Here is a 22,865-nt window from a genome sequence, read left to right as displayed (position 1 = left end):
ATGATACAATATTTACAATCAAAGCCAGGAAACATGAGGGCAGTCACTTTCCCTTTTCTGCTACCCATCTCTTCTTTTCTGCCTCATAAAAGGAAGACTGACAGAACTCTCCCCAAGTCATCTAGTGAGTCATCCCCTCTGTCCGATATAGGGAAAACACTTTGGCAGGACAATATACATATTTCCCTGCCACACCAGGGAACCCAGTATGTATGTGTGGACTCTCTGGGCCTTGTTTGAGGGGCTTGTGGCAGAACCTACAGAGGCGACCAGTGGGATGCTGCTCCATTGCCTTTCTCTTTCCCCGCTCCTCCATTACCTGTCTTGCCTCTGCAGAGGCCTGTAGCTCTCGATTAAAAAAAGGTGTTTCAGCAAAGTCAGCAAACGGCATTCGAGGATTGGTGAGGCCTTCCGCTGCATACATCTGGTATACCTTTGTAGAGCAGTAAAAGTACTTCACGCTTCCAGACTGATAAAAGAAATGAATGGAGGAGCCATCACCTAGGAAACGTGACTTTGGCTGGCCACAAGCAAGACAGTTCCGTGTCCTCTTTGTAACAGGCTGCTGTTGCTGTTGCTGCTGCTGCTGCTTCTCCACAATATCTTTCACCATCTGTTCAATCTCACCCTTAGTTAGCGGGGACTCCTGGGGCTTATTTCTGGGTGGGTCTTCACTGGGGCAGGTGGGAGGGTTACCACTGGAACACTTACAGTTTCACTACCTTTTGTGAGGTGATGCCACAGCTGCTGGGTCTCCAGGAGTTTCTCTGGACTGGTGTTCAGGGATGAACTTGTGTTTGTCATCTTGGCCATGTGTTTCACATAACGTGAGATATGCTGTTTCGTGGTGGGGTGTAAGAGGCTATTGGGATCCCTGGAGGCAGCCTGCACAAGGGCAGCATACTCCGCATCCACCTGGGTGAGAAGGTCTTTCTGCCCATGGTACTTTGCCAGAAGGCCAACAATGGAATCCCTCATGGGCTGTGTCCACCGAAAATGGTCCAGGACAAAAAGTATACCCCCTGCCTTGATGGAACCTGTGCTATTGGGAGAGGGAGTAAAGGGCAGTGGTGGTGTCATCTCATCTAAAAGAGAGGAAAAGGGACAGAATAAGTAAATAATTTTCACCTTTATCTCTAAAATATATGTAGTATTCATATAAATAAGGAATAATTAAGGGATGAAGATGTGAGCTGAATCAACTTTTACACTGGTGGGCTGTGCAGGCTGGATCATTGTTTGTGAGCCAGGAGAAGCCACACCAAAGATGTCATCCTGGAGCATAGAGAGTAATTAATTTGGGTTACAATCAGTAATTACATATTAGATTTGGATTATAGTGAATGGGGATGTTTGTAAGTACAACAGTCAAGTTTAGCTGAGCAAAGTGTTCCCCCCTCACCTCCTCAGTTGTGTCATCAGGTGGGAATATCTCACTGAGAGCAGACGGCTGTGAGGACTGATGCTCTCCCTCCTCTGCAACAGGTACCTTCTGGGACTTGTGCTTGTCCCTGTCCAGGGGGACAGGACGACAACCAGGCTCCACATACTGCAGTCCAAACTTTTCTCCGGTGTCTGTCTGTGAGATAATTAAGGCAGGGTACTTGGCCTGGCCTGTCACCACGTCTGATGACTTGTTCAGTTCCATGATCAGCACAGGATCAAAAACTGCAGAAAGCTTCACTCCAGGCTGCTTCAGGTCCACAAGGCGCTTGAAATTCCAGCGAGCCACTCCAATCATGCCCAGCGCCTGGAAAAGTTCTGTGGATACCTGAGTGCCTGTGACCCATCTCGCCTGACAGAAATGGAATCCCTCCTGCTGAGAGGTGCCTCTCACAGGGATCCACACGGGTACAGCTGCCGCCTCCCCCTTCACATGGTTCAGCTGGACCGTTCCAGCATGCCTATAGAGGATCCCCTCTTCAATCTCTGGGTCACTCAGGCAGCCTCTGAGGATGTGGTATCGCTGAATCCTCCATACCTTCAACATCGATGGTTTGAACAGTGACCCACCATCAGGATCGCATTTTTAAAAGAATCTTTGGAGAACTCTCTCCACTCTCTCCAGCAGCTCTTTGGGGTGTGGGACCCTAGTGCGACAGTGCTCCCTGATATGCTTCTTTGTTGGATTTGCAGGCACTATCCCACAGAAGACATAAGCCTGCTTCAGTCTCTGTAGGTCCATCTGGTCCACAACACTAAAAGCTGCTGACAGAAACTTGCAGAAAGCACTGTGCAGTGTATGGTGCTCTGAAGTACACTCTCTGGAGAACCGCCGCATGCAGTGGAACAAGTCCAGCTTGATGTTGATGTCGCTATTATATTCTTTGCGGGAGGCACATGTGTTGATGAGATGCCCAGAGGTTGCCGCAGTCACGAATAATTCTGTCTGTATTTTTGGATTTGTAATTGTGCTTAACACATTGTGCTCATAGAACACACTTTATGGTTGTTTGTGCTACTATATGTGCACATAGGCTAGTTTATTCTTTGAAACACATGATTACTTAACTGTAAGTGTTGGTTGTAGCACTTAGGTTAAGGCTGTAGATGACATGCATTCTAGGCCATGTATCTTGTGTATACGGTGTAAACTGGTCTATGAGAAATTTGTTTGCCTCCTTGTACAGGAGCATAGGATTGCCATGTGGTTACAATGTGTTTTCACAGTGCATTTGAAATCTACAAAAGAGAAACAACAAACGCACATCTCATTAATCCTGAAACAAAAACCCTTTCACGTTTGAACTAATTCTGGATTGCTCTGAAATTATTTTTCAAAATAGATTACCGGATTCGTATATTTCCACAAGTTTGCGCCAGACATTAGTGATGACTAATACTGAATATCAGATTCAAGTGTACTTGAATGAGGGGAACGAGTTATTTCCGTCCAGAATCAGCAAAATGCTGTTTGATCAACCTGGATTCGGGTGCGTTCCATAACCTCTGTTCTAATTTAATGTTCTATTAGATCATGACCTCTACTAATTGAAACAATTAATTTAAGTTCCTGAGGTGGCATTCAAGGGGGCTATTCAAGTGTCTGTTATTGTGTACGTGTGAATACGGCACATCTCAGATATTTAGCCAATTACCTCTGTTTTGATAAGTCAGACTGGCGAGATTGTGTCGTGCATCCTTAGAAGAAGGACTGCAAAGTGATATAGTTTCCTGATCTATAAACGAATAATATAAAGTAAGAGAAAATAGAATAATCAAATGTTAAAATGGCCACGTTACCTTTATGTAGTCTTTAAAAAGACTAAATTAAACGAACAGGCATTTGAAATCTACATCAGAAACCGCGAATGTGCTTCTAATCAGCCCTGAGCCAAGAAACCTTTTCATATTCAAATGTATTGACATGAGAATGAGCAGAGATTTGACCATGTGTTTAGCATGTGCTTGCGGTTCTTTGGGTGTTAACAACAACACAATTCCTCATTGGCTATCAGCCTGACCGTTGTTGTACATACAATGCACGGACCAGTACAGCTTTGACACTTTGACAACTAAAGCCTAGTTCACACTACATGATTTTAAAACGTCGGGCTGAACTGTGCGGTTCACACTACATGACTTGCTCTCTGTGAAATCAGGAGTGTTCAAGTTGTTGAGCTGTTCAGACCACACGACACAACGTGATTGATCCGCAACAGGAGGTAATGCACTACACGAGTTGACAACAACTCTGTCACCCTACGATTCTATCTGGTCTACAAACCACGTTTTGTCACGAAAAATCACGCGATAAAACGAACCGGAAATGACGCGAAACAGCACGCGCGCCAATACCCAGCAAAGAAGACGAAGAAGAAGACAACGCGCGAATATGGACGTCAGACAGAAACTGGTGCTGCAAACTGTTTGCGCGATAATTTGCTCTGAGAAAAAAACAAAAACAAAAAAAAGTAAGAGAGTATGGGCGAAAGAGTGGATCCGCATTCGTGAACAGCAGGGATTGTCTGTGCTACAGAGAGAGTTGGAGGTGAGTACAGCATGTTTATATCGGAGATGTAGCTGCATGTTTATGTTTGGCCGGACGCATTTAAAATGTTAAAATATCAACGTGTTGTGTACTGTGCTAAAAAGCTGTGTTTCTTGATTTATTTATCGTTGTTATAGAATAATGATAGGACAGGCTTCAGGGAGTTGCTGCGAATGACGGCAGAGGAGTTAGATTTTTTGCTGGATAGAGTCCAACATCTTATAACAAAGCAGGACACCAAGATGAGACGTGCAATACCACCCAGAGAGCGTCTGTCTTTGACCCTGCGGTTCTTGGCAACAGGTTTGTGTGATTTAATTTTAAACGAATATGAACTGAATGTAGTGATAACGTTTTTGTCTGTCTGGGTATGTTTCTGACTTTTTTTGGTGTCATGCAGGTGAAGCTTTCAAGTCCCTCAGGTTCCAGTACAGGATGGGGACCAGCACCATCTCACAAATAGTGATGGAAACCTGTACAGCTCTGTACCAGGTTATGAAGGAGGATTTCTTGAAGGTAGGGAGTCATTACAAAATGTAAAGATATACACTCTACAACTTCATTTTAAAAAAGAACACCCAGAACATCAACATTGTGGACATCGGCAATATACAGTTGACTTTCCTTTTTCCTAAAAGTATTTTAGTAAAACCTATGATTACAAACAGGGATATACTTCCGAAAAAACATAAGTAATTATATTTTTATGTCTACACATACTTGTATGTTTAATCTCTAGTTTATCTTTATATACATATTTATATGGATTAAGTGAGAAGGAGTTTGACTCACAAAAGTATGACTATCCAATTTTGTCCTACATATAACTGTATTCTAATAATTCAGTCACTGACTTTTGGTGTGTCCTATTATTTTAGACACCATCAACGGAGGGAGAGTGGCATACAATAGCCATGGATTTCGAAAGGAAGTGGCAGTTTCCACATTGCCTTGGGGCACTGGATGGAAAGCACATTTACATACAGCCTCCAAGAAAAAGTGGAAGTTTTTACCACAATTACAAGGGCAGGTTCTCTGTGCTTATGATGGCTGCAGTGGATGCGAACTACAAGTTCATCTACGCAAGTGTGGGTACCCAAGGTCGAGTTTCAGATGCCGGACTGTTTGCTCACTCTGACCTGCGCAAAGCAATGGACGAGGGCAGACTGAGCTTTCCCCCACCTGAGCCCTTGCCCGATTCTGACACAGTGATGCCCTATATGTTTGTGGGAGACGATGCATATCCCTTAAGGCATGACCTAATGAAGCCATATCCATTCAGGCAGATGGAGCACAGTCAGAGGGTTTTTAACTATCGTTTGTCTAGGGCACGAAGGGTGGTAGAGAATGCGTTTGGCATTCTTGCCAACCGGTTGAGAGTGTTCAGGTCGACCATTTGCTTGGAGCCAGACAAGGTGGTGAAAATAACAATGGCTTCCCTGTGCATCCACAACTTCCTCTGCGAGCGCAGGTCAGAAGCATTTTTTGCAGACTGGGAGACTGCTGACCACAACATGGTTGATGGGCAATGGAGAAATCATGGCATGGGTGCTTTCCAACCGATGGAGAACACCTCACATCGCAATTATACAGCGACAGCCAAAATGCAATGCAATCTGATGCGGGACTACTTTGTGTCACAAGCAGGAAGTGTTTCTTGGCAGGATCAACACATTTAAAAAGGAACTGATGTAGAGTTATCCCAGCAAACAGCAGGTTAAAGTCAGTTTAGGACATTTTATTTTCTTGTGTGTTCAAAAATCCAGTATTAATAAAGAATATTGTTTTGTGATTATCAATTTGTAGTGTTGTTATTCAATTTGTTATTTCAATTGCATACAAATCCAACGGTGCAGGTATGTAACAATTAAAGGCAATCTATATTAAGTACCTTATCATACCTTTATTTATTAATCCACATTCATTATTCACAGTACATTAATAATATGCCTATACTAGGGCTGGGGTGATAAATAATAACATAGCTGATCGTGATAATTGTCGATTACGATAAGCACTGGGCATTTTTACTCGATATGGATTAATCTAACAGCCAATCCCACACTATTATATTATGATACGTTGTGTATCGCCCAGCACTCTAAATAGGCAGCTTCTCAATGATTGTGTTTCTGGTGCACAGCAATATGTGTTGTAACAATAAGCTAAAATATACATATACGTTAAATATATATATACCGTTCCCCATAACAGTGTACATAATAAAAAAAACATTGGTCTTCACGTTGTAAATAGTTGTTATTCCTTTTATTACTTGTAAGGTTTTAATTTAAATATAATGTGAACGATGTGAAGGATACTCTAATTCAATCATCAACAATTTGAGCATTGAACAGTCAATTAGGTCACTTCACTTTAGAATATAAAAGCTTTGAGAAATGGACAGACAGCCTGTTTTAGAATTTGTGTTTTTATTTTTTTTTAAAGTATGTTTACATTAAAGAAAAAAGTAACACTATACAAACAAGTTTAAACGGCAAGTAGTGCACTACTATAATAAAACAAAATGTAATAGAACAATATTGTTTAAGATAGTAAAAATCCACAATTCACAATCCACAGGTTCATTAGAATGTCTAGTCATAGGCATGTTCGGGTTGTGTCTCCAAAAGTGATCTATGAAACCCATGACCTGAGGCATAATAAGGCTGCTGGGAATGAGACTGGGCCGTTGGTTGATATGGGGTAGGTTGTCCAGGTGACGACAATGACCCGCTTCTGTCATTCTCCTGGGCGTTGTATATCATAATCATTATGCTTCTTTTTACTCGTGATAACAGAACTGGGTCTTGAATATCCCTCAATTCCAAAGCCACCTGGTTCCCAAAAGAAGTTAATGTATCACGATGGGTTTGTGAGTCCACTTGAGCAACCATCTGTTTCAACAAATCCAGCTTCTGCAGCTCTACAACATCCTCGGACACCCTCTTTCTTTTTTGGGGATTGTTGCTCAAACGTGGCTGTTTACCGCTATCACTTGAGGTAGTTGAAGCAGTTTCCTCCGACAATGTAAAGGCTTCTTGATTTGACGGAATTGGGGTGGACGCAGTACGTGGGGAACTGTCCACAGATGGTGTATCAGGCCTTAGGTCTGAGAGGTCCATATCCTCTGCATCACTCTGCCCACTGAATGATGCACCAAGCTGGAACAGAGAAGACGGTGATAGGATTAAGAAAGAGCTGCTTCAACAACATGCACTTACATTACCCAGTTTAGCACAGTGTAAGATTTGAGTCAAGAGAGCAGAATAAAGTATTACTGTAGCATGTGTGAGACAGCGTGTGTATGTGTGTGGTATTGTATTTTTCAGTGATTTTTTCAGTCAGTGACTGAGCGAGTGTGCATGTTTTTGTATGCCAAATCTGCCACTATTAACCCATTTAATCCCAAAAATATCCAAATATGTGTGTGTGGCGTGCGTGCGTGTGTGTGTGTGGGGTGTGTGGGGTGTGTGGCGTGCGTGTGTGTGTGGCGTGCGTGTGTGGTGTGTGGCGTGCGTGTGTGTGGGGTGTGTGTGCAGAACAATTGTAAACTTTTAATAGTTTGTAAACAAAAACGCATCAAGACCGCTCACGGGCCTTGTTCGTTTTAATATGTATGTGTTGGTGTATGAGTGTTACAAATGTATGCTATTAAAAATACATTTCTTGCTTCTGTTGACCGTTTAACTTACTGTTGTTTCGCATGGCCGGTGGACAATATATGTTTTGATGAAATCCATCACTCTGAGAAGCCACCTTTGCCTAGGAGTCAAGGGTTTGCTGCCACTCCCACTTGGTTTGGGTTTCTGCAAACGACAGTACTGCGTTCGCAGGGATACTGCCCTGGTCTTAATGTCCTCAACAGTAAACCCTACAATTAATAAAGAAAATGCATTATTCTCAGTTATGCACCACCACAAATTCATTTATTTTATTTGTCTGTTTCAAACTAAAAATGACAATTTAATCCTTCCCTGGTTTAAAGTATCTCTCGACTGGTACAAAAGGCAGATTGGAATTAAACTTTAACTGAATATCCTCTTACTACACAATAATATATATCACAATAAACATAATTACAGTAAAAAGATGTAATTTACATTTCAACATACAACATTTAGATAATGTAAAAATAACATTTTGCTCACCTGGCTGTTTGAGAGCGTTTGTAATTTCCGTCCACCTTTTCTCTTTCTCGGAGCGGTTGTGGTACATCTCATGTCCGACATCATAAAGGCATTCATGCTCCTGCCACAGTTCAATTAAATTAAAGAGTCCATTGCTTTCTTGACGACATGTTGCTCATCTTTCTGTAAACTCGTCTTCCGTGTTTCTTTGAAAATCCCGTATTTACCCGCGTCTTTACCCGGTGACCTCAACCCATGCGTTGCTCTGATTGGCTGTAGCTCATGACATCAAGACCTCAACCCATGCCTTGCTCTGATTGGCTGTAGCTCATGACATCACGTGAGCTTGAGTCGCGCGACAGCTCTGGATATCTAGCATGCTAGATATTTTCCTGGGCTCGGCGACGCGTCTGCGAGGCGTCTGCGAGTGTCTTTGATGCGTTGTTGGCTCTTTCATACTAACAGATTGGCGATCGTTCATCGCCCGCGATTTGCACGCGATAACACCCTGACCTGTCGGCGAGCTCAACGATTTGCAAATCGGGCTTAAATCGGGCTTAAAATCATGTAGTGTGAACTAGGCTTAAGTTGTTCCAGAGACTCTTTAGAGACCAGAAACAATATAATTTAATTTATATTCCTTTAATATAATATAATTGTATTATAACTCAAATTATAATATGCATTATATTGTAATCGCCAAACAGGGCATTCATTGGAGAAGTGTGACATTTAATCCTTACAATTTGATTTCATTGGCCTGCTACCCAGTGCCAAAGGGGGGAGGGGATGTGCTTTTATTTTTTGCCTTTACAAAAACACAACTGCTTTTATTTTTTGCCTTTACAAAAACACAACCAGAAGTGTGGCACAGGTAATAGCAAACCAAATCATCCTTAACTGGGACACACCAACTAAAATTGAATCTGATCAGAGAAGTAAATGTACAAGGAGAGTGAGAACAGAAGTATCACAGCCTTTTGCATGTCACAAAAGATCTGTATTTGTGTGAATGACACCACAAAAAAGCAAATGCTAAGCAGCGAACACCCAAACAGGTGAACTAATTTCTCCCCACAGATCTGACTGTAAAGAGAGCAACTTTGAAATAAAGCCATGGGCATCGACCCATTTGATCTCATAAAAATATGAGTGAGAAAAACTCTGGTTAATCCAGAAAATTTCCCCAGCAGAACTGGGATCTCTAATGCTCATGACACAGCAGACTGTGAAGGCTCCACTGCAGAAGCAGCTTTTAGGTGTCACACACTGCGCTGAAACAACAGCAATAGTTCAGACCTGATCAATGAAACTCTGTTTCATGTGACAACTGGAATTAAAATTTCAATGGACATGATAATGGAGAAAGGAAAAGCATTCCACATGTCTGAATTTGAAACTGTTGAAAACATCAGAATTAACTGTGATTCTCTCTGCATTTGTTTCTGTCTCAGGTGTATTACTGCAATTCCTTGAAGGACGGATGCCAGGATGGGCCGGACCCAATCTGCATCAGAGCCAGGACAGCGGGATTGTTAGAACATAACCTGAGACTCGGGAAATGGGTGAAAAGACACTTCAAGAGGCCATTAACATCTCACAATAGCACATCACTATATAAGCATGGCCTCCCAGTATAGAACTGGAACTAAATTTACAACACAATTATTATAGATTAGATTCCACCCATCTCCTAGACATGAACACTGAACACACTCCTCCATCACTACACAATCCTCCATCTCTACACACTCCTCCATCACTACACCCTCACATCACCATCACCTGGAATAGATCAAATCTATCCAGGCTGAACACTATACATCATAAGAAGATCACCTCACTAAAGACCTATTGTACATCTTCACACTAACAGATCCGGATAGCTTCACACACATAGGATGGGAAAGCTGATCCCATGACATAGCATACGCGATTCACAACACTCTGCCAACTCATGGGAAAACACTGGAATATACATATTAATGGCTACAGTCACAAATCAGTGCAATGCAACCCTGTCATTGACTGTGACTTAGCCAACACACACACACACACACACACACACACACACACACACACACACACACACACACACACACACACACACACACACACACACACACACACACACACACACACTCTCTCTCGCTCTCTCTCTTTCTCTCACACAAACTCTCACACTCACACTCACACACAGACACACACACACACCCTCACACAAACACACACTCTCACACCTGTTGCAAGGAATGAACAATCTCCATTCTTGAATACATTTAAGCATGTTCCAAGTCACTTCTTAGATTTGCATAAGTGGCTGGCATTGGAAGATTCCTGAACAAACACTGATTATTATATACATATGCATTTATTGAATAGTATTGTTGTTATTACATGACTTCTTGATCAATAGAATCTATTTGATTGCTTTGATTACACTGACCTCTTGCTGCATTTTCTTTATATAATTCAGACCAAAAAATATATATATATATTTAAGAATTGGATATTTAATATGAGACATCCTTACCATTCAGGACCTTCAGAAACATATGAGACAGATGTACCATTCGCACTTGCTGACAAGAACATGGTATTTTACATTGAACATGACATGATTTTGTTTTGTTGCATTATGTGTTCGTATGCATTTCCTCATGGCTTCAAGTTCATAAGTGCTCAATCGTGAAGTGGACATTTAAGACGATTTTCAGGTGTCTCACACGAAGCAGTGTGGAACCAAGGAGAACACCTTCATCCATCGAGGTCTGCCCAGACAACCGCACTGCTGGAGGTGACAGGATTGGTCAAGAGGGTCAGATTATCGTCATGGGAAAGGTGCCAGAGAAGCAGAAGTTTCTCTTTGAAGGAATGACACGTCGACTGAACAAGTCACAAAGGTCCAGATTGACTTTATGAACTTTGCTCACATTCTAGGCTGAAACGCAAGAAGAAAACCTGAACGCATTCATCCACCTGCTGAACTCAAGCTACATACACCTGGTGAGACCAGGCGTTCTGCAGGTGAACACAGTCATCTACAAGCTTCTACAGATACTAACATTGACAAGACAATTTTTCAGTGACATCTCAAGGATTACAACAGACGTTTATAAGTGACTCCATAGGAGCTCATTTGAATTTGACCCACGGAGTCAAGGAGGGAACTGTAAGAATTGATAAATTAGGAAATTCCAGACAGTCTGTTTCGGGGATGACCAGACACTGAGAGGACAAAAGAACCTCTCTGGAGATTACCATTTGAACTGGCCTTCATGCACCATTGAGACGAAAGTCTCACCTCCGAACCAACTTCATCTACATCTCCCCTCACCCCCACCTGAATGCACCCAAGAAAATGTAGTTTTAATGTGAATGATTATCACAGAGTATGTTCATGTTTAGTATTAGCCTATTTAAAATGTCACAGTACGACTGGTACAAATGTCTCATTCCCAAAGAAGTAAACCCAAAAGGTAATAAAGTTCTTAGGAAGTTTAGAAATATCTTCCACACCCTACAATACTGGAGGATGTGTCTTTGAGTTAACACCTTCGACCATTTGACTGAATGCTAATTTTCCACTGCTAGCAAATGGTGACTTACAGGTAAATTTCCACTGTGAATGATGTTTAGATTTGAAATGAGGTCTGGGTATATAATGAAACGCAGCGAGAGCTCAGGCCCTTTTCTATATCTGAGATCGGCCCGTGAGGCTGAGAGTTGTGAGACTCTCAGCCTCACGCATTTCTTGTCGGGTAAACTTTTTCCTCTTTGTTCTAGAACATTTGATGGTTTGCATTGATTATCTTTCAATTGATTATGGAATTGTAATAATACATTTACCTGACATAATAAATTGTTATATTTGATTATTCTAACAGACTTTGACTTTATTTTCATTGGAGTTAAAAGGAATAGTCAAACATTAACATATATTTAATGATGCACAGATATCATTGAAAAACCTTTTCATTTTATGGAGTCAGATGAAACGAGTTAATACATAAGATAAAATGTATTGCATTTAACCAAAAATACTTTGCCACGAGAAAAGACAGTAACACGCAAAGACCTTCACCGCTAATTCGAATACCACCATTGGATCGAGTTAGACGGCCTTACAATAGTTGTACAAATATAATGTGAATATCTCTAAAAAATAAAGGTCTAAAACATTATCAAAATGTTCTTTTCAATTATTCACATTCAAATATTTTCTATATTAAAGATAGCTATACCCTATTATAATGTAAATGTTTATTACAGTTTTTTTCAATCGCTAACAAGCGCTTACCCATACTTCAGATACTTTTCCTAAACTCTTAACACAGACTCACACCTACAAAACACAATTGGCCAAATGGATAATTTTCTTCTCAAAAACACATTTTGGTAAATATATACTAACTCTTCATTTCAAAATAGAACACATCTTTCTCTGCACACACTAATTTTACCAAAACACTGGAAATCTGACTCAAAATGAAATTATTCTGTCAAAGCATAACACTTGTTTTCACTTCACAAGGTACATGCAGTCAATCAAAGTACACCCGGTTTCAAAATACTGGCTATTGTTGACATTACAAAAACTTCATAGACTTTTGTGTTTCAGTTTTACAGGTATGTGCATGCAAAACATGCAATCCACCGTTTTTACACTAAATTTCTTGGTTAGAAACTGTATGTCGACATTTACAGTAATGTTCACATTCAAAAGCATTCCAGTAAAAAGCTTATCAGTTTTTTTTCCTTTACTGTTTACCAGCCTCTCTTAGTGAAAGGCTGTGGTTGATTACATGCTCAATGATAGTGGCACAAATTTCATCACTGACTACTGTTCTTGCAGCCCTTGGAATGCCACCACCACGCATTCTTACACCTCTACCTTGCCCTCTCCTTGGGTCTCTCACTGCAGCTCTCACTGCTCCTCTCACTGCTCCTCTCACTGCACCTCTCACTGCTCCTCTCACTGCACCTCTCACTGCACCTCTCTCTGCTCCTCTCACTGCACCTCTCACTGCTCCTCTCACTGCATCTCTCACTGCCCTCTCACTGCACATCTCACTGCAGCTCTCTCTGCACCTCTCACTGCATCTCTCACTGCCCTCTCACTACACATCTCACTGCACCTCTCACTGCACCTCTCACTGCTCCTCTCACTGCATCTCTCTCTGCACCTCTCACTGCACCTCTCACTGCACCTCTCACTGCACCTCTCACTGCAGCTCTCACTGCTCCTCTCACTGCACCTCTCACTGCACCTCTCTCTGCACCTCTCACTGCACCTCTCACTGCACCTCTCACTGCCCTCTCACTGCACCTCTCACTGTACCTCTCACTGGACCTCTCTCTGCACCTCTCACTGCTCCTCTCACTGCACCTCTCACTGCCCTCTCACTGCACCTCTCACTGTACCTCTCACTGCACCTCTCTCTGCACCTCTCACTGCAGCTCTCACTGCTCCTCTCACTGCACTTCTCTCTGCACCTCTCACTGCACCTCTCTCTGCATCTCTCACTGCACCTCTCTCTGCTCCTCTCACTGTATCTCTCACTGCCCTCTCACTGCACCTCTCACTGCATCTCTCACTGCACCTCTCACTGCAGCTCTCTCTGCACCTCTCACTGCATCTCTCACTGCACCTCTCACTGCACCTCTCACTGCATCTCTCACTGCATCTCTCACTGCACCTCTCACGGCATCTGTCACTGCACCTCTCACTGCAGCTCTCACTGCATCTCTCACTGCACCTCTCACTGCACCTCTCACTGCACCTCTCACTGCACCTCTCACTGCATCTCTCACTGCCCTCTCACTGCACCTCTCTCTGCAGCTCTCACTGCACCTCTCTCTGCACCTCTCACTGCACCTCTCTCTGCACCTCTCACTGGGCCACTTGCTCTTACTCTTCCTCGTCCAGACATTACAGTGTTTTTCTTTTTCTGTTTCCAAAAACATCACTCCTCAAAGTCCTCCTTTTACTGTATAAGTGTCAATGTAATAGAAAAAAATAACCCCTGCCACTGAGTCTAAGCCAGACTGGAATCAGCTATGGTTGGCCCAATTCACCCAACATAAATCAGCTATGTGTCAATTATTCAATTGTTTGTTTATTATCAGCTAGGATATATTGTTTTTGAACTGATATCATTGCAGAAGCAGAGGTTTTTATGCTGTATCTAAGGTTTGGAATATTGTTTTTGCTATTGTGGGATGGTGTGTGTTAACATTTGTAAATACTACAAAAATAATCCATAATTTTGTTGGGAGGTATAGCTTGTCTGTTAAGAAAATGTAAGCATTGTGGAAATGTGTTCACTGACTGCATATTGTCTGAAAACGACATGAAATGTGTGAATGGTATGGCCACAAAAGACCGATGCTGTGCTAATTGTGTTTAGAGTTTTGAAAATGTGACAACTGGTTGGACAAACGCTTGTTAGCGATTGAAAAAAACTGTAAGATAAATGCACATTTTGTACATCCTACACAAGAACAAATCTTACAAGTTTTATTTTAATTTTGTGCACAAAGTTTGTTTATTATATTTTAATCGTACTTAAAGTGTATCTAGATTAAAAAATGAATGGTCATTTTATGGTATTTGTGGCCGAGACGGGAATCGAACCTCTAATTTTGTGTATTATTTCTGGCCCGCCTCCATGTAATTTCTTCAGCTCCTATTGGCTAGCAGCGCTCTACACCTACGTGCGGCTGGCCTCCGCATGTGAGGCGAACGTGATAACCACTACACTACAGAAACCTATTGATGAGGCACATGTGCTTTTTAGAAGATGGCTCCTTCCCATAATCTGCTATGCAAGCAGTGTGACAGTCTGTGAATTCCACAAACAACAGAAAAGAGGTCATTCGGCATGGCAGTCTGCCTACAGCTCCTTGGTACGATGGCCTTCACCTGTCTCAAAAGTAAGGGTTTTGTAGCGAATTGCAGCATTTATATTTAAAATGCATCCACTTGTTTCCGCCCAGTTTTGAACTGAGGACCTTTCGCGTGTAAAGCAAACGTGATAACCACTACACTTCCGAAACTTGATTTGGACGTCAGTCCCACCTCTTCTAGGGTACGCTTGTTCAAAAGCGACTGAAACTATAGACTGCCCATTGTTTTTAACATGGCAAAAAGCTGCTAATTTTGTTGGCAGACCGAACATTTTATATTACTGTACTGGAAACCTCAATGGTCATTTGATTTATTTTTGTCCTTTTCTAAAGAGATTAAACCACAAACATCCCTGCAAGTGTACTGACCTGCTCAACAGAAAATCGCATACGAAATTTTTGCAAAAATCACCCACAGTTTCGAACTGGGGACCTTTCGCGTGTGAGGCGAACGTGATAACCACTACACTACAAAAACCTATTGATGAGGCACATGTGCTTTTTAGAAGATGGCTCCTTCCCATAATCTGCTCTGCAAGCAGTGTGACAGTCTGTGAATTCCACAAACAACAGAACAGAGGTCATTCGGCATGGCAGTCTGCCTACAGCTCCTTGGTACGATGGCCTTCACCTGTCTCAAAAGTAAGGGTTTTGTAGCGAATTGGAGCATTAAATTTAAAATGCCTCCGCTTGTTTCCACCCAGTATTGAACTGAGGACCTTTCGCGTGTAAAGCGAACGTGATAACCACTACACTACAGAAACTTGATTTGGACGTCAGTCCCACCGCTTCTAGCGTACACTTGTTCAAAAGCGACTGAAACTATAGACTGCCCAGTGTTTTTAACATGGCAAAATGCTGCTAATTTTGTTGGCCGACCGAACATTTTATATTACTGTACAGGAAACCTCAATGGTCATTTGTTTTATTTTTGTCCTTTTCTAAAGAGATTAACCCACATTTTCCGCCCAGTTTCGAACTGGGGACCTTTCGCGTGTGAGGCGAACGTGATAACCACTTCACTACGGAAACACATCTTCAGGTTGCTGTGCACAGTTTTGCTCCAACCCTAATCAAGCACAAAAATGGACTGTCCACAGACAGCCTATTTGGACCCTGTCAAATAAGTTACAAGTGGGCAAAGTAAGGGCCCACCTGTAACTTATTTGACGGAGTCCAAATAGGCTGTCCGTGGTCAATGCATTAATAGGTCATATTTCATAATTACAGTGGTTTTATTAGGTGAAACCTACTGTACACCACACTGGGGACACAATACGACACACTGATGTACATTAAAGCTATTAATTATGCATAATTAGCCTAAATATGGACTGTCCACGAACAGCCTATTTGGACCCTGTCAAATAAGTTACAGGTGGGATCTTTTTTATATTTTGTTGTCATGATTGATAAAAATGCATAAAAATGATTAAATATCAATTTTAGGTTCATCTTTGGGCCCCCCTGAGCAATTAGCAGCCTTCAGAACCCCGAAATTCCACTGTCCACGAACAGCCTAAATTTTTGAATGGGATAAGTTGCAGGTGGGACGTCCAGATCTCAGCCTCTGGACACAATTTGGAGCTGAAACCTGCGCTCCTGTGCTCACCTGGACATGACTTGCCCATGGTGTGAATTTCAAAGAGATTGGAGAAACTTGAACTTGAGATTTTTTGGGTCAGATTTTCAAGTTTCTCCAAACTCCCTGAAATTCACAGCACTGTCTGGGCACGTCCAGATGAGTGCAGGAGCGCAGGTTTCAGCTCCAAATTGTGTCCAGAGGCTGAGATCTGGACGTCCCACGTACAATCTATCCCATTAAAAAATTTAGGCTGTTCGTGGACAGTGGAATTTCGGGGTTCTGAAGGCTGCAAATCACTCAGGGGGCCCCAGAGATTAATGTAAAATTGATATTTAATCGATTTTATTCATTTTTATCAGTCATGACAACAAAATATAAAACAGCATCCCACCTGTAACTTATTTGACGGGACCCCTTTAGGTTGTCCGTGGTCAATGCATTAAAAGGTCATAATTCATCATTATAAATGTTTTATTGCTTAAAACATGCATTAGAGTACACAGGGAAGACAGTCAAGCATGTTGGGCACTTTACAGCCATTAATTATGTATCCTTATTTGGACCCTGTCAAATAAGTTACAGGTGGGCAAAGTAAGGGCCCACCTGTAACTTATTTGACGGGGTCCAAATAGGCTGTCCGTGGTCAATGCATTAATAGGTCATATCTCATAATTACAATGGTTTTATGTGGTCAAACCTACTGTAAACCACACTGGGGACACAATACAGCACACTGATGTACAGCACACCACAAACATCCCTGCAAGTGTACTGACCTGCTCAACAGAAAATCGCATACGAAATTTTTGCAAAAATCACCCACAGTTTCGAACTGGGGACCTTTCGCGTGTGAGGCGAACGTGATAACCACTACACTACAAAAACCTATTGATGAGGCACATGTGCTTTTTAGAAGATGGCTCCTTCCCATAATCTGCTCTGCAAGCAGTGTGACAGTCTGTGAATTCCACAAACAACAGAACAGAGGTCATTCGGCATGGCAGTCTGCCTACAGCTCCTTGGTACGATGGCCTTCACCTGTCTCAAAAGTAAGGGTTTTGTAGCGAATTGGAGCATTAAATTTAAAATGCCTCCGCTTGTTTCCACCCAGTATTGAACTGAGGACCTTTCGCGTGTAAAGCGAACGTGATAACCACTACACTACAGAAACTTGATTTGGACGTCAGTCCCACCGCTTCTAGCGTACACTTGTTCAAAAGCGACTGAAACTATAGACTGCCCAGTGTTTTTAACATGGCAAAATGCTGCTAATTTTGTTGGCCGACCGAACATTTTATATTACTGTACAGGAAACCTCAATGGTCATTTGTTTTATTTTTGTCCTTTTCTAAAGAGATTAACCCACATTTTCCGCCCAGTTTCGAACTGGGGACCTTTCGCGTGTGAGGCGAACGTGATAACCACTTCACTACGGAAACACATCTTCAGGTTGCTGTGCACAGTTTTGCTCCAACCCTAATCAAGCACACCTGATTCAGCTAATCAAGGTCTTCAGGATTGCTAGAAACTTCCTTGCAGGTGTGAGTTTGAGCTGGTTGGAGCTAAACTGTGCAGAGCTGTGGCCCTCCAGGAATTGAGTTTGAGACCACTGATATAAAGGAAATGAGCGCTGCACCCACCTAGTGTGGCAAACAGTTTAAATAGCCCCCTAGGTGAATTTTTGGGGACCGGCCGGCGGCGCCGACGAAATCCGGCCCCCTCGCCCGCGATCCGGGCATCGGCCACAGGGGGGGCGACTTGCCGACCGCCCTCAGTCGATTCGACATGCGCCGAACAGGTTGCGGGCGGGCGTCCACGGAGCGCACGCGCGTCCCCCTGACCGCCCTTTCGCGAAATTCCCTGACCGCACCCACCGACCACGGAGCGCCCGTCCGTCCCACCTGTGACCTGCGAACAGCCCCCTGGCCACGCCCACTGACACGAACAGCCTATTCGTCCCACTGACCGCCTGTGTGACCACGAACGGCCTTTTCGCCCACGGCCAACCTGGGTGACAGCCCCTGGCCCCGCCCACTGACACGAACAGCCTATTCGTCCCCCTAACCGCCTGTGTGACCATGAACGGCCTATTCGCCCACGGCCAACCTAAGTGACGGCCCCTGGCCACGCCCACTGACACGAACAGCCTATTCGTCCCTCTAACCGCCTGTGTGACCACGAACAGCCTATTCATCCCACTGACCACCTATGTGACCACGAACGGCCTATTCATCCCACCGACCGCCCAGTGACCACGGACAGCCTATTCGTCCCACTGACAGCCTATGTGACCACGAACGGCCCGTCCGTCCACGGCCAATCTAAGTGACGGCCCGTGGCCCCGCCCAGTGACCACGGACAGCCTATTCGTCCCACTGACAGCCTGTTTGACCACGAACGGCCCGTCTGTCCACGGCTAATCTAAGTGACGGCCCGTGGCCCTGCCCAGTGACCACGGACAGCCTATTCGTCCCACTGACAGCCTGTTTGACCACGAACGGCCCGTCTGTCCACGGCTAATCTAAGTGACGGCCCGTGGCCACGACCAGTGACCACGGACAGCCTATTCGTCCCACTGACAGCCTGTTTGACCACGAACGGCCCGTCTGTCCACGGCCAATCTAAGTGACGGCCCGTGGCCCCGCCCAGTGACCACAGACAGCCTATTCGTCCCACTGACAGCCTGTTTGACCACGAACGGCCCGTCTGTCCACGTAAGGGCCCACCTGTAACTTATTTGACGGGGTCCAAATAGGCTGTCCGTGGTCAATGCATTAATAGGTCATATTTCATAATTACAGTGGTTTTATTAGGTGAAACCTACTGTACACCACACAGGGGCCACAATACAACACACTGATGTACATTAAAGCTATCAATTATTCATAATTAGCCTAAAAATGGACTGTCCACGAACAGCCTATTTGGACACTGTCAAATAAGTTACAGGTGGGCAAATTAAGGGCCTACTGTAGCCTAAAAATGGACTGTCCACGAACAGCCTATTTGGACCCTGTCAAATAAGTTACAGGTGGGCAAATTAAGGGCCCACTGTAGCCTAAAAATGCATTGACCACGGACTGCCTATTTGGACCCTGTTGAATAAGTTACAGGTGGGCAAAGTAAGGCCCCACCTGTAACTTATTTGACGGGGTCCAAATAGGCTGTCCGTGGTCAATGCATTAATAGGTCATATTTCATAATTACAGTGGTTTTATTAGGTGAAACCTACTGTACACCACACTGGGGACACAATACAACACACTGATGTACATTAAAGCTATTAATTATGCATAATTAGCCTAAAAATTTACTGTCCACGAACAGCCTATTTGGACACTGTCAAATAAGTTACAGGTGGGCAAATTAAGGGCCCACTGTAGCCTAAAAATGGACTGTCCATGAACAGCCTATTTGGACCCTGTCAAATAAGTTGCAGGTGGGCAAAGTAAGGGCCCACCTGTAACTTATTTGACGGGGTCCAAATAGGCTGTCCGTGGTCAATGCATTAATAGGTCATATTTCATAATTACAGTGGTTTTATTAGGTGAAACCTACTGTACACCACACAGGGGCCAAAATACTACACACTGATGTACATTAAAGCTATCAATTATGCATCATTAGCCTAAAAATGGACTGTCCACGAACAGCCTATTTGGACCCTGTCAAATAAGTTGCAGGTGGGCAAAGTAAGGGCCCACCTGTTACTTATTTGACGGGGTCCAAATAGGCTGTCCGTGGTCAATGCATTAATAGGTCATATTTCATAATTACAGTGGTTTTATTAGGTGAAACCTACTGTACACCACACTGGGGTCACAATACAACACACTGATGTACATTAAAGCTATTAATTATGCATAATTAGCCTAAATATGGACTGTCCACAGACAGCCTATTTGGACCCTGTCAAATAAGTTACAGGTGGGCAAATTAAGGGCCCACTGTAGCCTAAAAATGGACTGTCCACGAACAGCCTATTTGGACCCTGTCAAATAAGTTACAGGTGGGCAAATTAAGGGCCCACTGTAGCCTAAAAATGGACTGTCCACAGACAGCCTATTTGGACCCTGTCAAATAAGTTACAGGTGGGCAAATTAAGGGCCCACTGTAGCCTAAAAATGGACTGTCCACAGACAGCCTATTTGGACCCTGTCAAATAAGTTACAAGTGGGCAAAGTAAGGGCCCACCTGTAACTTATTTGACGGAGTCCAAATAGGCTGTCCGTGGTCAATGCATTAATAGGTCATATTTCATAATTACAGTGGTTTTATTAGGTGAAACCTACTGTACACCACACTGGGGACACAATACGACACACTGATGTACATTAAAGCTATTAATTATGCATAATTAGCCTAAATATGGACTGTCCACGAACAGCCTATTTGGACCCTGTCAAATAAGTTACAGGTGGGATCTTTTTTATATTTTGTTGTCATGATTGATAAAAATGCATAAAAATGATTAAATATCAATTTTAGGTTCATCTTTGGGCCCCCCTGAGCAATTAGCAGCCTTCAGAACCCCGAAATTCCACTGTCCACGAACAGCCTAAATTTTTGAATGGGATAAGTTGCAGGTGGGACGTCCAGATCTCAGCCTCTGGACACAATTTGGAGCTGAAACCTGCGCTCCTGTGCTCACCTGGACATGACTTGCCCATGGTGTGAATTTCAAAGAGATTGGAGAAACTTGAACTTGAGATTTTTTGGGTCAGATTTTCAAGTTTCTCCAAACTCCCTGAAATTCACAGCACTGTCTGGGCACGTCCAGATGAGTGCAGGAGCGCAGGTTTCAGCTCCAAATTGTGTCCAGAGGCTGAGATCTGGACGTCCCACGTACAATCTATCCCATTAAAAAATTTAGGCTGTTCGTGGACAGTGGAATTTCGGGGTTCTGAAGGCTGCAAATCACTCAGGGGGCCCCAGAGATTAATGTAAAATTGATATTTAATCGATTTTATTCATTTTTATCAGTCATGACAACAAAATATAAAACAGCATCCCACCTGTAACTTATTTGACGGGACCCCTTTAGGTTGTCCGTGGTCAATGCATTAAAAGGTCATAATTCATCATTATAAATGTTTTATTGCTTAAAACATGCATTAGAGTACACAGGGAAGACAGTCAAGCATGTTGGGCACTTTACAGCCATTAATTATGTATCCTTATTTGGACCCTGTCAAATAAGTTACAGGTGGGCAAAGTAAGGGCCCACCTGTAACTTATTTGACGGGGTCCAAATAGGCTGTCCGTGGTCAATGCATTAATAGGTCATATCTCATAATTACAATGGTTTTATGTGGTCAAACCTACTGTAAACCACACTGGGGACACAATACAGCACACTGATGTACATTAAAGCTATTAATTATGCATAATTAGCTTAAATATGGACTGTCCATGAACAGCCTATTTGGACCCTGTCGAATAAGCTACAGGTGGGATGCTGTTTTTAACTTAGACATTTTCAGCGGGTGAATCCCCGTAATGATTAGGCGATTTTATCACATGTGGTGAAGTCCCACCTGCAACTTATTTGACGGGGTCCAAATAGGCTGTCCGTGGTCAATGCATTAACAGGTCATATTTCATAATTACAGTGGTTTTATGAGGTGAAACCTACTGTACACCACACAGGGGACACAATACAACACACTGATGTACATTAAAGCTAATAATTATGCATAATTAGCCTAAAAATGGACTGTCCACGGACAGCATTTAGGGCACCCGTCAAATAGGTTACAGATGGGATGCTGTTTTTGACTGTAACGCACTTAACGGGGTACTACGGACCCAAGTCTTTGCGGACCGTCTGAAGGGACCCTGAGGGGCCACAGATTTCAAATCGGAGCCATTCGGAGCTATTGGGACCGTTGCGTGGGGATGTCCACCAAACGCCTATGAAAATGAATGGGATAAGTTGCACGTGTCAGTGGCTCCCGCGCGGCCCCCGGGGGTCCGAGGGGCCCTAAACTCTACAAAAAGTTGCGTCACGTGGCCCTCTGCGACAGACAGAGCGGGCTAGGTCGAGACATGCCAAGTTTATTTTTAGCTATTTTTTATGCACCTCTCTGTCTCCCATTGATCTCTTTGGGAGCATGTGTCTGCAAGGGTTAATTCAGCAGTTAGGATTAGACGGCCTACTAGGCTCAGGAAGCATCTAGAGCCACGATACTCTGGGGCCCGATTCGGGGGCCCGTGGCGGTCGTCCGTGACCAATCTCGAGGTCCTGCGA

At 43.3% G+C, this 22,865-nt stretch overlaps 2 non-coding genes across 2 annotated transcripts; both read right to left on the bottom strand.

Moving 5' to 3' along the window:
- Nucleotides 1-15,721: 15,721 nt before the first annotated feature.
- trnav-uac (transfer RNA valine (anticodon UAC)) lies at nucleotides 15,722-15,794 on the bottom strand. Its single transcript has one exon. It is a non-coding gene; the product is annotated as a tRNA-Val (tRNA).
- A 1,919-nt stretch (nucleotides 15,795-17,713) lies between these two features.
- Nucleotides 17,714-17,786, bottom strand: trnav-uac (transfer RNA valine (anticodon UAC)). Its single transcript has one exon. It is a non-coding gene; the product is annotated as a tRNA-Val (tRNA).
- Nucleotides 17,787-22,865: the final 5,079 nt, after the last annotated feature.

Source organism: Siphateles boraxobius, unplaced genomic scaffold, assembly GCF_051911475.1.
Source record: "Siphateles boraxobius isolate OS27281-9 unplaced genomic scaffold, OSU_SipBor_1 51, whole genome shotgun sequence".
Taxonomy (NCBI): Eukaryota; Metazoa; Chordata; class Actinopteri; order Cypriniformes; family Leuciscidae; genus Siphateles; species Siphateles boraxobius.
Note: the sequence above shows the minus strand (reverse complement) of the source record. Positions and strands in the feature narration are given on the sequence as shown.